We start from the raw sequence: 16,152 nt of genomic DNA, 5'->3' as shown, positions 1-16,152 counted from the left end.
GGCCAAGAGGGAGGACAGAATAAAAAAAGATACATAGATGAGGGAAAGAGTGAGAGATTAAGATGAGGAAGGAGGAAAAGGAACAGAGTAGTGCTGAAATGGACCCTCCGTCTTCATCCATCAGCACTCTATGCAAATTTCATCCGCTTTCAACAGTTCAGTTAGTCCATGTTGCAATCACCAATACATTGTCAAAGATATTTTATGTAATTTCTTCCTCAGACCCTCATAAGCCCCCAGAAAAGCCTCGAACTCAATGTATACAAATGTAATTTATATCTGCAGTACATCTTGAGATGGCACAGAGTAGTGAGAAGTCCAGTTGGCCTGTGTTTAAAATGCAATCTTAGCACTTGGTTGTTACACAACAAATTCTTCCTGATAACCATGCAAGTGCCAAGCCTTGGACTGGCACTGGGTTATGGTGAACAAAATTCTCTGCCTTCACAGAGTTTTTATCCTAGAGGAATAAATATTAAGGGAAATGTGTGGCATATTAGTAATAAGCACCATAGCAAAAAGAAATAACAAGTTGGGGTAGATCATAAGTTTTAATGAGATAATTAGGGTGGGCTTCTCTGTGAAGGATGACTGGAAGAAGAGGAACTGTCTTAGTTAGGGTTTTATTGCTATAAAGGGACACCGTGACCATGGCAACTCTTATAAAGAAAACATTTAATTGGGGCTGGCACAGTTTCAGGAGTTTAGTCTATTACTGTCATGGCAGGAAGGATGGCAGCATACAGGCAGACATGGTGCTGGAGAAGGAGCTGAGAGTTCTACATTTTGATCCACAGGCAGCAGAAGGAGACTGTGTGCCACGTTGGGTGTCGCTTGAGCATATGAGACCTCAAAGCCTGCCCCCACGGTGACACACTTCTTCCAACAAGACCACAACTACTCCAACAAGTCCACACCTTCTAATAGTGCCTCTCCCTATCAGCCAAACACACGAATCCATGGGGGCCACACATCTTCAAACCACCATAGGAACTAACCCTGCAGATGCAGGCAAGAGAAAATACCAAGGGCAAATACCCGATGGAGGGCATGAACATGCCCGGCCAGAGAGCAACCCCTGGAAAGGAAGGTTTGCAGCCAGTTACGCTTCATGAGTCATAATCCCAGCACATCTGTGGCTAAGGCAGGAGGAGGGCCATGAGTTCCAGGCCAGTCAGTTCCATGACAAAACCCTGCCCCCACCTCTCCAAAGAGATTTGTTCCATCCAGGCGTGACCTCATGGCCCCAGTATATCCAGGAGCAATGCAAGGGTGTGGGAAAGTTTAAAAAAGTCATCCTGGTACACTCAGAATTATTGAAGTTCGGAGGTTGCAAGGAATGAACTGGAAGAAACAAAAGGGATGATCAAACACCAGGACTTTTGAAACTGACTTGATTGGTTATTGTCCCTGAATGATACAATCTAGAGTCGGACTGAGAATGAGCATCTAAAATAAGGTAAAAGACGAAACCATCAACAATGAGGTTGGAGATAACAGGTATTGCAACTACATCTTGGTAGACTCGACAATCCCCAAGTATTACAGAGGACTGGTGCTGGTGAGGGTCACAAAGAGCCAGCTCATACTCTACAAGGAACTAGAGGGAGGATGTGGGGGTCAGTAGATGACTGAGACTTGGAGGGAGAATCTGATAACTTGCCTTTCAGCTTGGCTTGGAACTGTTAGGAAAGACAGACACAGAAGGATCTGGAAGCAATGACAAGGAGTTAGGAAGATGCCTACTTTACTCCAGGATGAGTAGGTAGGAACCTCTGGATAAAATACCATAATTACCAGAGAGGACTACAAGATACAGGAAAGAAAGGGTCACTGTGGTAATATTTTATTTTATGTTAATAAATAAAGTTTGCCTGGAGATCAGAGGAAATAGCAAGCTGTTTTAAGTAAAAACAAAAGTTAGGCAGTGTTAGCACACACCCTTAATCCCAATCACTTACCAGGCCGGGTCTCTGTATGTTCAAGGCCATACTAAGGAACAGAGCCAAGCACTGTGACACATGCCTTTAATCCCAGTTATCAACCATAGAGACCTGGAGATCTGTACAGACAGGCAGTGGACAAGGAAGTGAGGTATCTGGGCTAAGAGCCAATGAGAGGGCAGAATAGTAAGGCACTAAAAGCCTGTGTAGACAGGAAGTCGTGGCATTTTGGAAGCTGCAGAGCTGGTGAGGTAAGGTTGGTTGGTGGCTCTCACTATTTCCCTGATCTCTAAGGCTTTCACCCCTGTATTTGGCTCCATGTTTCTTATTTAATAAGACTGCTTAGAAATTCAGCTACAGGTCACAGTGGGGAGCCAGAAAGAGTTAGAGCCATTGGCATTTCACTAGGGAACACACCAGGTATCTGTAGCACAAATCTTAAAGGGTCTTATTAATAAAAAAAAATCTCAGGAGCCACATATTGGGGTGAACGCTGAAAGAACAGAGAAACAGAACAAGCCACAGCTAACCTCACCTCGTCACTTCCTCAGCTGATCCTGTTTCCTCAAACTGGAAGCCTCTGTATCCTCATCTGAATGGATCTCAGCTGAACTGCTGCTAAAAGCTTAACTAGGCTCTAGTTCCTGGTCCTCACATTTTATATACCTTTCTGTTTCCTGCCATCATTTCCTGGGATTACAGAGGTATGTCACCATGCCTGGCTGTTTCCAGTGTGGCTTTGAACTCACAGAGATCCAGATGGGTCTCTGCCTCCGGAATGCTAGGATTAAAGGTGTATGTGCCACCATTTTCTGGCTTCTATGTCTATCTAAAGGCTGTTCTGTTCTCTGACCCTAGATAAGTTTATTAGGGTCCACCATATATTGGGGAACACAATATCAGCACAGGTATCCACCAGACAGGTGGTCCAAAGATGCTACATGTCCTGCAAGGCAAAGAATTGCTCCACAGAATGAAGGCGTGTCTCGTCCAGTAGTGCCTTCTTTTAGAACACTAACACGGACAGGCAATGAGATCATCCAGCATGCAATGGCAAGGTAAGGAATGCAGGTGTGCTCACAGGTGATTGACATTGCGTTCCAGTGGACACGACAGAAGGGTTATAGAATGTGCAAAGAGTAAGGAGTTGTTGTTAGGAGGGCGATGGAAATGAAAGTCTGAGGCTGACTGAGCAATTACACAGTAGTCCCAGGCTTCTTAAGTATCTGATACAAGCATGAAGACGAGGTGGAGAGATGGTCCTGCTCACTCCAGGGCAGACGGCAGTGACAAAGCTATGTGGGGAAGGTAGGTAGGAGACACATGTTGCCCTAGATCCATCTCAACAGAGCCAATGAAGGATGCAGGGCACTGAGGCAGGAGGGGAAAGTTTTCTGAAGTACCAAATTCCTGATGCTCCCTCGCTGCCCTGGAGAAGACTGGAGGAAGAAAAGCCTTCCCTGGATCTTCCAAACTCCTCTTGAGCCCTACCACTTCTATGCTGATGTCCTTAGGCAGGACACTTAACCTTGCTGAGCCTGTTTGTCAACTCATATGGTGGCCCAATGAGACTCATTTCTCAGGATTCAACAATACCTTCCTGGTATCTAGAAGACAGTCCAGCGTGCTAGGCGCTGGCCACTGTGAGAGCCACAGTCTCTGGCTTAAGTTCCATGTGGAAGATCAAACTCCATCTCTGCTTCCGACCATGGGAGCAAGGGCTGGTTTTTTAGCACCATGGGGCCTCCATTTCCTCATAAATATAATGGGAAAACCATATCAGGTAATAGGGCTCTTGAAAGGAACCATTGGAAAGAAAATATAACAAGCTGTAAGCTTTACTTTCTTATTGTTGGAAGAGACTCAAAAACTCAAAAAAGGAGTTTTCTCTCTCTAGTGATTTCTACACCAACCATCAGGCACCTTTTGCTCTGGTTCAAAGCTCCTCAGGCCTTTGGGAGTCTGGAGGACCCAGCTTCAGGGTGAGATCCTGCTCAGCAGAAAAGCAACAGAGAGGGAAGTGTGGAGTGACCCTGGACTATGAGTAGCCCAAGCCTGAGGAAAGGGGCTGAATGTCATGAGAAGAAGGGAAAGGAGGCCTGGGTTCCACAGAGAAGTGGCAGACATCTATAGAGTACTCTGAGGCAGACTTGGCAATGTGCAGGAGTGAGTTACATGTGGCACACACCTATGCCTGTGAGAGCCAAAGTTACACTTTAAGTTTTAATTACTATGCCTTAGAGATCTGTGAAACAAAAATGCCTCTGATCTGCAAAGCCCTTACCCTTGTTTAAGGGAGTGAAAAACATGTGGCTTGTTATCTCCCATAAACAAGCTTGTTTGACCCATCTGTACCAGATGTACTTGATCACATGTGGGCAGGAGGTTCACAGGCAGGAGATATGTCAGGATGTACACCACTTGCCCCTGATTGGATATAGGCTGGAGGTACATCAGGACATATGCTTTGTCCCTGATTGTACCTGATGGGAAATGCAATGAATTATGGGTTTTACTTCTTAAGCCACTGCAAACCATAATTCTGGGCCATTTCCTAAGAACCTGGCCAGAGCCCATCCACCTGGCCAATATTTAATTAAAGCTTGCTTCAAATTTGGCTTTAAACTGTGGTAATGGTCTTATTCTTGATGGGTGGGATTCACAGTGACCCCAGCATTTGGGAGGCCAAGGCAGGAGGATTGCAAGCCTGGGATATATGTCAAGACCCTGGGGTGGGGGGTGGAGGGAGGGAGCTAGAGGTGGGGCAGTGTTACTGGAAAGTACAAGTCTTGGCTTCTACCTCAGTCCTATCAGGTTAGTGGCTATTTCTGTAGCCAGGAGGTTAATACCACCATGTTACATCACATACACAGCAAGCGTTTTTTACCCTTTTTCTTTTTTTTGGTGGGGGGGATTCAAGACAGGGTTTCTCTGTGTAGCTTTGCACCTTTCCTGGATCTCACTCTGTAGACCAGGCTGGCCTTGAACTCACAGAGATCCGCCTGCCTCTGCCTCCCAAGTGCTGGGATTAAAGGTGTGCGCCACCACTGCCATTTTTTACCCTTTTTCTGATCTTGGTTTTGGTTCAGTGTAGCAGGCCACCTGTTCCAAGACACGGTGAGATAGTTACAGAGTCAATGTCACTCCCTACCTGGGTATCCCTGGAGGTCAGTCACCCCTTCAGTATTGTGCGGTTGGTGGCAGCTGCCTGCAGTGAAGCGGCCTTGCCACTGTGGGTAGCTGGGTTGGAGTCATCTGTCATCTGGTGGCTTCTGCACTGCATGCTTCCACTTACCATCGATTTCCTCATTTGCTAGCTCCCAAATTTCAAACCCTTGCTGGGGTTTGTAATTTAGGGCCAGTCATTCAGGCCTGCTCCTCGTTCCAGCCTGCTCTCCGTGCTTTCTAGTCGAGGTCCGCATGAAAACGCACCACTACTTAGAGAGACAGTCTACCTCCCTTCCCTGCCAGGATGGACTCAAGTCCCTCTGAAACGATGAACTTGAGTAAGTTGTCTCTTTCTCGCACAATGTCACAGCCAGCACTACAAAATTAACACAATCTATATCAAATACTGGGAGACTTTAAACAGGTCAATTTATCCACCGACGAAACGGAAGGAAATAACTCTCTTAGCAACGGTCATACGAGAAAAATGTTTTACAGACTGCAAAGCATAGTGCAAGCATAAAATTCTGACAATGCAAATGATGTATGAATTTATATAGAAAGTCCTTAGCGCACTTACAGCCTGACTGGTAGTAGAGAGGGAACAATTGATAGAGTGTATCTATTAACAGGCCCTCCTCCAGGAAGGTCAAACGATGTCATTAATGTTTGTCTGACTTTCTGACCTGGGTCCAGAGTCCACTGTCCTCCTAGGAAGCCCCATCTACCCTGAAGCTGCCCCCTGGCCCACTGGCAACCAGAGGCCCCTCTGTCCATAGCTCTACATAACAGAGGTAGGACCCGGACCACAAAGACAGTCAGGGTGACCGCTCAGGAGCATTTGACAACTTCTTTTCTGTAGGATCTGAAGCGGCCAGGACAGCCTAGGGGCACGGGATGGAGTGATAGGAAACAGGGTGACTGAAAGGCCAAGAGAGGAAAACACAGGGTCCCTTTCATCCTTCTCTGAGGGCTTGGGTGTTGATACCAATCTCCAAGTCAGGGATTAATGGATCCAGGCAATGCACAGCTGCAAACCACAGTTTGAGGTTCATGATGGGTTGTAATGTGTCCCTGTTCAAACTCATTGAGTCCTTACTCCCCGAGTCTCTGAATATGACTCATTTGGAGAAAGGTTCTTGGAAGCTAGTCCAAGTAAAACAAGGTTATTAATATGTGCCCTAATCCCACACACCTGTGCTCATATAGAAACAAAAAATTTCCCCCCAGGGCATGCAAGCATACATGGGAAGGACGATATGTGAAAATGAAGGCAGGAGATCAGGTGACCATGCTTTGGCTCTCAGTCCCCTCTGCCACTATCTTCAACTGGTCAGCAAATGCTGACATGCTTGCTCTGTGCCCAGCCCTTTGGGGCTACGGGGAAGCAAGGGTACCCAGCACCTGTCCTCCAAGGGTCACGCTGTGCAGCAGCAGGCTGAGCTTGCTGATGGTGAATGATCAAGCAAGCTTAGCAACGATCATCAGCAAGCTCCAAGAAGCCAGAGAGAATCGGAGAAACTCTACTCTCGCTGTCCCCAGAAGCATCCGACCTCTCTAAACATGATCTAGGACCTGCTTACTCCAGAAATGAGAGACAACTTTCGTTGTTTAAGCCGTTCAACCGGTGGCACTTCTTATAGCAACCCCAACAATAAATGCAAGAACGTTAGATACGATTAGCAGAGAGCCGCGGTGGTCACACAACTGAACTGAACCTCTGCACCACCCCCTCTACCACTCACCTCATGTCCTCCTACCACTTGCCTTATGAGGCCACCATTTCTTCATCTGTTAAATAAGGAAACCCTCTATATAGCTTGTGGCCACTGAGAATCAAAGCAAGTACCAGAGGCAAGCATCCCGTTACGATGCCTGCCTCCTAGCACCCACTCAGTGGTGGCAGTGGGGTGGTGATTAGCAGAGGTAAGAGCTTATCTCACATTCCTTCAGCCCTCTAAACCATTCCACCCTCACAAAGCATGCAGAAGGACCAGCATCCTGTGCGGATATCTACTATAACAGTGTGGAAGAAGACGCTCCAACCTATGTTTCCATCGCTGAACAAATTCAACAGCTTTGAACTCCTGCTTATCTCACGGCTGTGTAGATGAGAAGCCTAGGGGTGTGGCTAGATTAGTAGACCTCACTCCTGAGGTGAGGATTACCTAAATCTTACCTGGAGGGCTTGCATGGATCAACTCCTCCCTCTGGAGGCGGCCCTGCAGTGGAGAAGTGCTGTGTGTCAAACTTCCTTGTATCCTGGATCTTTCTGACTTCTGCCACTGGCTGCTTTTACAGGGCTCTTGAGATCAGATTAAGCCTGCCTGGATAATCCCCACAGCCCACATGTTCAACGAATAGTTCTCTGAAACACTTGCTCAAAGGCAGTCTGGAGCAGGGCGTGGTGACTCATGCATAATGTCAGCACTCAAGAGGCTGAGACAGGAGGATTGCCGTGAGTTCCCAGCAAGACTACAAAATAAGCTCCGGGTCAGCCTAGGTTACAGAGTGAGACACTGTGTCAACAACAAACAATAACAAAATACAAAAGACAGAAGGGTCCAGAAGATTATGGTCAAGAAGACATTATACTATGGGGGTGGGCATGTGGTATACATGATGGAGTTTTGTAGTAGGGAAGAGAAACAGGCTCAGTTCTGAATAAAAGCAAGCTGGAAATTTGTATCAAGGAACAGTAGGTGGAAAGTCACTGACACAGTCATTTGAAGTAAGGAACGATTCTGGCTAAACTGACCCAACAGGATTCTTGCTCAGCCATCATCTGGAGGTAGTAGAGGGAGAATTTGGTCAGATATGGAGGAGGGTGTGAGGGCATCAAGGGTAGTGGGTTCAGGCTAAACTCACCCAACAGGGTTTTGCTTAGTTGGGCTCTTGGTAGCCAGAAGTAAGACTTGATTAAGCTGAGACTATGTCACATGGGACATAGTCATCCATAAGTGACCTGTCACTGGCCACCTTAAAGTCTACTTGCTGCGTGGGTTCTATTGCTGGCTGCACCCATGAGCAAATGAGAAGTCCTGTCATCTTTCTGAGCCACAGATTGCTTTTAATTCGAATAGTCTGCCCACGATGAAATCATATCTTAAACTCTCATATGATAAACAAGGGTTTATTCTCAAATGAGCTGTGCAACTAAAAAATGCAGGGTTCCTAAGCCCCCAGTGAAAATTAGGTTAGTTGGGCCTTGGGATGGGCCCCTCCTGGAGATTCTGATTCCAGGAACTCCAGGAAAAGCAAGTAAAGAATAACAATGTATCCTTCCCGAGTGGAGCATTCAGAGAAGGGGGTGGAAGGCTTTTGTTCACATTGAAAGTCTTTCAAGAGATGTACAAGGCTGAGGGTGTGGCAGCTGAAGTGAGTGCATACAAGGGCAAGGTTGCCCTCCAGGTCACACAATTTTAGTTCTGCAGTCAAACTCTTAATGGTGTCTCTAGGGGTAAATGGAGAACACAAATTATTAGATGTATTTCTACAGGACCCAAACACTGGGTTCCAGGGGCATGGCTCTCTGGGCTATGCCTGTCTGGTGCCAAATGTAGGTTCTTTGTCCCCAAGAGCAATGGATGGGATACATTTCTTTGTCTAAGTACCCCATCATGTATATGTGTAGGAGTCTGAATATATTAATACACCATGTGTGGGGGGTATTATTAGAATGAATGTACATGTAAAAAAGAGGTAACATGAAATTCATCTCATTCAATAGCAGAAAGATAGTACACAATTCATTTCATTCTCTGTCATAACCTTGGTGTACAAATTTCTCTTTGCAGACTTCAAATCCATACAGTTAAAATATGCTGGAAAGAAATGCAAAAAAAAACTTGGAAATAAGCAAAAATATTTTTTCTATATTTTATTTTACTGTGGAGATGTGTTTGCCTATGTGTATAGGATGTGCGTTTGAGGGTACCCACATGTCACAGCGTGCATGTGGAGGTCAGGGAACAACTTTGTGGTATTGGTTCTTTCCTTCCAGCTTTGTGCAGATTCAAGAATCAAACTCAGGTCATCAACCTGGTATGGCAAGTGCCTTTAGCCACTGAACCAGCTCCCTGGCCCCGAGCTTCCTTTAAGTACAATGCAAGGTATTTAGGGGATTCTTTGAAGTTATCCCTTTCACTGTCTTTGACTAATGTTCGATCGTCCAGAGAATCTGATAGGATGTAGATTCCTAATAGAAGTCTAAAAATGTGTTTGAAGAAAACCTAGTAGATTGCTGTTGCCCTGTAGATACTGTAGTTTTGCGCTCACTAGCAGGTATTTGTAAAGTTCTCTCACAAAACATTTTTTATGACAAGAAAACAAAGGTAGCCTTCCTGTTCTTTAAGGGATTTTCTTTTTAATTTACTTTCCTTCAAAGAAAGTAAAGGCAGTCCAGGAATACAGAGGTACAGAGACGGGAGAAAGGAGACAGTTATGAAGGAAGATGGCCTGTTTGATCTATGTGAGAGACAGGATCACTCATTTACAGAGAACCTTGGCCAGCAATGCAGGCCTAAAACAAACTGCCATAGGTAATATTGAACAGTAAAATAGAGTCAGAGGGGAAACTGTTTTCTTGAATGTTTCCTTTCTTTGGCAGGGTCCTGCTATTTAAACCAGGCCAGCCTTGAACTCTCAATTCCATGTCTCAGCCTGCTAAATGTCCCCAGCTGGGATCAAGTGTTCAAGCATATTAGTCTACGTAGGAATTCACACTCTACATATTACACCTACTTCTGTCTCACATGTATTTTTCATAAGTTGGAAATTGAATCTGGAGATGAGATTCAGGTTAAATACCTTCAGCAAAAAGTATTTCATATGTGGTGTACACCTTAGATACAGTGCAAGAGCATCGTGTTAGCAGACATGCAATGTCTAGTCATCCTGGAAATAAGGGATACCAGCTTTATTTGGCTAAAGGTCTCTCCTGAAATGGTACACTCTGCTTTGAAATTTGTATGAAATTGGAGGCCATAATCTTTTGATATCAAACAAATAGCCTATTTCCCAACAGATTTTTTATACATTGATAATCCTTCACTGAATTATGACATTGAGATAAAAATTCCCTGTAATTGCCAAAACCAAGATTTTGAAATTAAAGGAAGAAAAGACTTCTATACTTATAAAAGAGAAGAAGAAGAAGAAGAAGAAGAAGAAGAAGAAGAAGAAGAAGAAGAAGAAGAAGAACAAAGAGTCTGTTTGAATTGATAGCGATGGGGAGCAGGGAGTGTGTCTTACCATGCACAAGGCCCTAACCTCAGTCCACAGCAACAAAAATAAGGAGTCAGCTATAGCTGTGGCTTTCAAGATCTTAGTCTGGAACTCCGGACAAAGAATTTTACTTCGTTTCCTAAAATCCCCAGCACCAGTCCTTCCCCAAGGCGTTGAGAACTAGCCTTAGTGCCAGCAGGCAGAAGAGAAATACTGAAGGGACTATTTCAAATGTTATTCAGTTATATGAAAGTGCAAATCCTGCCCAACAGTGGTTGTAGGAAATCCTGAATCATTGCTTAAATGAGTGAGCGAATGTTTTCATGATAAACACAACAAGTGCACAGGCTCACAGACTGCCACCTCCCCCCCCCCCACACCCCTTACTAATTCAAAAAATGAGTGACTTTAAACCAGTGGTGGCAGGTCCTCCTTCATTAAGTGGTCAAAGCTGACATCAACAAATACTGGAGAAATTAAAAACAATTCTCACTTAAGACTTCGAAGGACTTCTATGCTGTTGTTGCCCAAACTGTAAACTCTGTGTTTTATCAGGCCAATTCACGTTTATGCACATTCTAAAGTTGTTGGTCTCTATTCTCCCAATGCCAAGTATAGCAAACAGAGTTGGGGATGAGACTCAGATCACTTGTCTAGCATGTGGAAGGCATGGGGCTTGAGCTGATCCCCAGCAAGGGGGCGGAGGACGGGGGACAAAGAGATGCAGAACTATTCCAGATCAGGAGACTGAAAAAACCATAATGGTCTCTCCCAGGCCCCCCCGCCACACACACACAAAGTACAGAACCCCCTACTCAAAGATGATGACATTAGAAAAAAAAGTATCTTTAGAAAGTAATTAAGGGGCTGAAGAAATGGCTCAGGGCTTAAGAGCACTTGCTGTTCTTCCAGAGGACTTTAGTTTAGTTCTTAGAAAGCACATGGCAGCTCACAACTACCTGTAACTCTAGTTGCAAGGGATCTTATGCTTCTGGCCTCTCTTGGCTCTTCCTCTCACATGCACATAACCATATGCAGATGTACACACCTACACATAACTTTAAAAGCAATAAAATATTTCCATGATCTATCCCCTCACCCTTCTACCCTGGGAGGGGTCAATAAGGTGAGACCTTATTGAACCAAGAAATAGGTTCTACTGAACCTGGTGGCATCTCAATTGTATACTTTCTAGCCTCCAGAATGGGAAGTAGTTTCTATTGTTTAGAAGCTTCCTGTCCAGGGTACTATAGCAGCCTGAAGGAGAAGACAGAAATGTAACAACCAAATACAAGGTATGATGCTTGTCAGGACCGCCAGACCAAAGGCAAAGCAGCATTGTGAACGGAACTGGAGAACATCACAGTGGGCAAAGCAAGGCAGACACAGAAAGGCAAACACCATTCCAAGTGCACCCCTCACAGAAATGGGATGAAAGGGTGCTTGGATTTCCTGCCTGCCTCTAAGCTGCCTTGTCATAGGCCAAAACAACTTTATTAGCCAATGGGAGCAACACATATTCACAGTGTACAGAAAGATATCCCCAGCATGTGTGTGTGTGAGATGTCACAATGAAATCATTATATATGCTAATAAAATGCTTTTATAAACATCTGATGTCAATGTTTCTCACAATTACTTTTTTTAAAGTTAAATTATCTTTCTCTTATAGATAAAAATAAAATTATTCTGAAGTCTAATTATTCTTTTATTTTTATCTATTTCTATTTTTCTGCTAATTTTGACAGACTTTAATATTTTTCATCTGAAAAAATCACATAGAGCAGGATGCTTTTTTAAAAAGCAAAAATATTGTTGCCATTTAATCTACTTGTCTTCAAATCGAATGTGTTTATAAGGAAGTGTTTGACCAAGCTGGGCGTAGTGGTACATGACAGCATCTCAGTTTTTGGGAGGCTGAGGCAGGAGGATCTTGAATTCAAGACACAGCAAACTTGAAGCCAGTCTATGCTCCAAAATAAGACTATCTAAAATAAATAATTAGAATTCCAACTAACATTAATAATGAATATTTCCAGGTATCATACTCTGGGTGATTATATTTAAGCATTTTAATTATTCCCATTTCTTCATAATAAGCATGCATTACCTTTTGCTTAAAAAAAGGGGGGGATTTTCCTTTAAAAGAGAAAAATGCCTGGAAATATATGAGTTAAGATGTTAAGCATGGGAAATCCAGGTGGAATGAGTGTTCATAGTCATTATCATTTTATTATTTACAGTTTTTAAACCAAATTTATTTTCATTGCAATTTGTTTTATTCTTTGTTTTGTTTTGTTGAGACAGGGTCTCACTGCACAGCTCTAGCTCTCCTGACACTCACTTTATAGATCATTCAGGCCTTGAACTCAGAGATCCTGCCTCTACTCCTGAGTGCTAGAATTATAAGCATGTACCACCATACCTGGCTCTATTCTTTACAGCTACTTTAATTTTTTGAGGGGGAAAAAGAGGGAGAGGGACAGAGAGATCCAGAGACAGGTGAGAAAAAGTCTGAATGCTGAAGATGAGCCTCAGTGGTATAGCATTTGCTTAGCACATATGAGACCCTAGTTCAATCCCCAGTACCACACAAGAGAGGAAAAAAAGACCTGAAAACCCCCAAATTAGTTACCATTTCCAGGGAAAGACACTAGACTCACAGACCCACATGTGGGCAGGCCTGACTTCATGAACTGCCGGGCTGGGCGCACCACTAGCGCTCTAACGCTGCGCACCTTACTATAATTTTGCTTTTGGTTTCAGGCTCCCAGCGCAGCATTCTGATCATAAATTGACTTGGTGTGTGGCTTCCCTGCGGGGAGAAGAAGAACAGATGTTAAGCACGCAAGGGCGAGGCCCAGTTTGTCGTGCTCACTGCTGTAGCCACAGCATCTGGTGCTCGGCAGACACTCGATGACATTACCTAGAGACGGAACTTCGAGTTGGATCTGCTCGGAAGTTACACATCCCCGACTCAATCAGGAAACTGCCCTTCTGGGTTACTGACTGGGCCCCCCCGGGAACCTGGCTCTCAAGCCCCATCCCCCTCTCTCCTCTCTGAAAGATTGAGCCTCTGTTTGGTGACAGGATTATGACTCACACTTTACAAAGCTGCCAGCCCAGGAACTTTTCCTGACATAGCCAAGGTCATGTCTCCCTGGAGCAGGGATTGGTCTGCGAGCTGGAGTCCCTCCGAAGCTATTCTCTTTGTCTCGTTTCTCAAACTGCTGGGCAGGGTACCAGCTGCTAGATTTACGCCGTGTGTACTTGTTTGTATAAGATAGGGGAATTTGCTTTTACAGTTTTAACTTCTCTTTACTACTGCTTGTGACTTAGATAAGATGAAAAGATATTTTTATACTGCTTTTCTTGATTTTAGTATATTTTAGTCTCTTGACTGAGTGGGTAATTTATAACTTTGCTGTTTCAGGATCCAAATCAAGAATTCTGAGAAGACTCCCCCGCCCCCCCAACAGTGTTTTTATTTGTTTGTTTGTTTAATTTGGAAGTTGAAGAAGTGAGTTTGTGCTGAGAGAGAGAGAGAGAATGAATGAATGAATGAATGAATGAATGAATGAAAGTTGTTAGAGAACACAAGCCTTGTCTTTCTGATAGCTGCTACCTGCACTGAGTCCCCAAGGGAGGATGCCTACAGGGTACCTGGGGTGTGGGGTCTAAGCACTGTAGTTCCAAATAGTATTAAGGATTAGGGTGAGGAACCACTGAAGAGGTTTCCTGGGGTACCCTGGCTGGGGAGAGTATCTGTCAGATGCCAGAGTCATCAAGCCAGTCAGAACCTGTGGCAATGGCAGCAGCCACCAAATACCTAGAACCAGGCTCCATCCATCATCTGGCAGGTGACAGGTTCTCTAAGGGTTCTTGTATTGGTTATTTGATAGCAATCCACAGAGTCCTGACAATGGCAGATTGAACTTGCCCAGGAAAACAATCTTTTTACAGTATTGCTGAAACTCATTTCGGACATATCTATCTATATGTGTGGCCAAGAGCTGAAAAGGTGTGTTAATGTGTTTGTTATGTTTGTGGTTGTTTTTCCCTCTCCATGTTTGCAAACCTTTTCTACTTTTAAAATGCCAGTAGTAGCTGGGTGGTGGCAGTGCACACCTTTAGTGCCAGCACTTGGGAGGCAGAGGCAGGCAGATCTCTGTGAGTTCCAGGACAGCCAGGGCAGTTACACAGAGAAACCCTATCTCAAAAAACAAACCAACAAAAGAGTCAGTGGTGGTATCCTGCGCCACACCCCTATGCTGCATGACTGGCCACAGACCATCCCCTAGTCCTGTTGAAATTCATGGTGAAGCAGCTGAAGAAGCTAGCCAAGAAGGCAGAGAAGGACTCCAAGGCTGAGCAGGCCAAAAGTGAAGGAGGACAGGAAACTGAGGAGTTTACTCATATGTCCCACGTTGATGCAGTGGTTTCTACGGTGCAGAAAGCCGTGACCATGACGGGACTGACTCACAAGTGCCGAAAGCTCTAGACAAGGCCCTAAGTGCCGTGGATCCACAGAAGACGTCTGCAGTCATGGACAGGTTGGAGCAGCCTGTACAGAACCTGGACATGCGCACATCCAAACTGGAGATTCTGCATGCTTGGCCACCATGTCTGACTACCCCTCAGGAGCAGGTGACAGCCTCCTCATCGTGCAGCTTGATGGGAAAAATGACCAGCACAAACAGCTTCCGGAAGCTGCCTCTGCTGTGGGCAAAAGCGCTGCGCAGCCCGAAAGAGCAGCTGTCTCTGGTTGGCTGCCCTGAGGAATGAGTGTGGCCTGGGCAGGTGGGGCCTCGCCTGCCCCCGACATACCTTCTGCCCTCCATGCATACCTTTCATCGCATACCTGCCTTGGCATCTCCAGGTGAGGCACCTTAGAACTGACTCTTCGCTTGAGCAGAGGTGTGTCCTGGTGTCAAATTTTCACAGGTATGTGGGTGAATTCTGTGGCTCTGGGCCACAGCTGGGAGATGGCAGGGTCAGCTTTGCCCTCTGCCTGTTTTACAACGTACTTACAAGCTTTAAAAAAAAAAAAAAAGCCATTTAAGTCATTGATTACATATGAATATCATTATGTCAATAATATTAGGGATTGGCTTTTCATTGGTGATGAAATGGAGAGTCACTTCAGGGTCTTGAGCAGAAATGTGATGATCTGATGTATTCATAAAAAGATTATTCATGATGCTAATTAAAATAAATTGTGTGGGTCACAGAAGGTGGGGAGAGGATGGGGAGGGGTGGGGAGGGAGGGAGAGAGAGGAAATCCCATCAGCAGGAAAATGGCTGTTACACCAGTGGCCTGGGAAGGATTTTAGCAAGGCATTACTGACTATGAGGAAAGCATATTATGATCTATTTTAATAAGATAATCAGTCAGAGAAGGCAGATAAATAAGAACATGCTGTATCTTCTTAAAAAGCAGCCGTGATCTACCCCAACCGCATCTTTTTGTCAAACTACACATGTCTTTGTGTGTGCTCCCATACACAGTGTTGGGGAGTAGTCCCCAAATCTCCTGCATGGCAGGGAAGTAGGCAACAGCTCAGAAAATCTGATGACAGATCTGTGGTCAGCAGGCTAGTGACATTGAGAGCCTTGCCAGGAACAGCGCAAGCTGGCATACATACACACACTGAATTTTTAAATAATCTTTTTCTTCCTGATATTATTTACCTAATGATATTCACAGGTAATCAATGTCATAAACTTCTTTAAGCTTATTAAATCTGACGTAAAACCTTATTTCTAAAAGTTTATTTTAAATAGGAGAGGAGATGTATATAGCATAGGCCAACCC

At 44.7% G+C, this 16,152-nt stretch overlaps 1 pseudogene; it reads left to right on the top strand.

Annotated features, from left to right (window-relative positions):
• Nucleotides 1-14,145: 14,145 nt before the first annotated feature.
• On the top strand, nucleotides 14,146-15,115 carry LOC131902813 (charged multivesicular body protein 1a-like; annotated as a pseudogene).
• The last annotated feature ends 1,037 nt before the right edge of the window (nucleotides 15,116-16,152 follow it).

The sequence above is a fragment of the Peromyscus eremicus genome, chromosome 1, assembly GCF_949786415.1.
Source record: "Peromyscus eremicus chromosome 1, PerEre_H2_v1, whole genome shotgun sequence".
Classification (NCBI taxonomy): domain Eukaryota; kingdom Metazoa; phylum Chordata; class Mammalia; order Rodentia; family Cricetidae; genus Peromyscus; species Peromyscus eremicus.
This window is presented reverse-complemented; position numbering and strand designations above follow the sequence as displayed.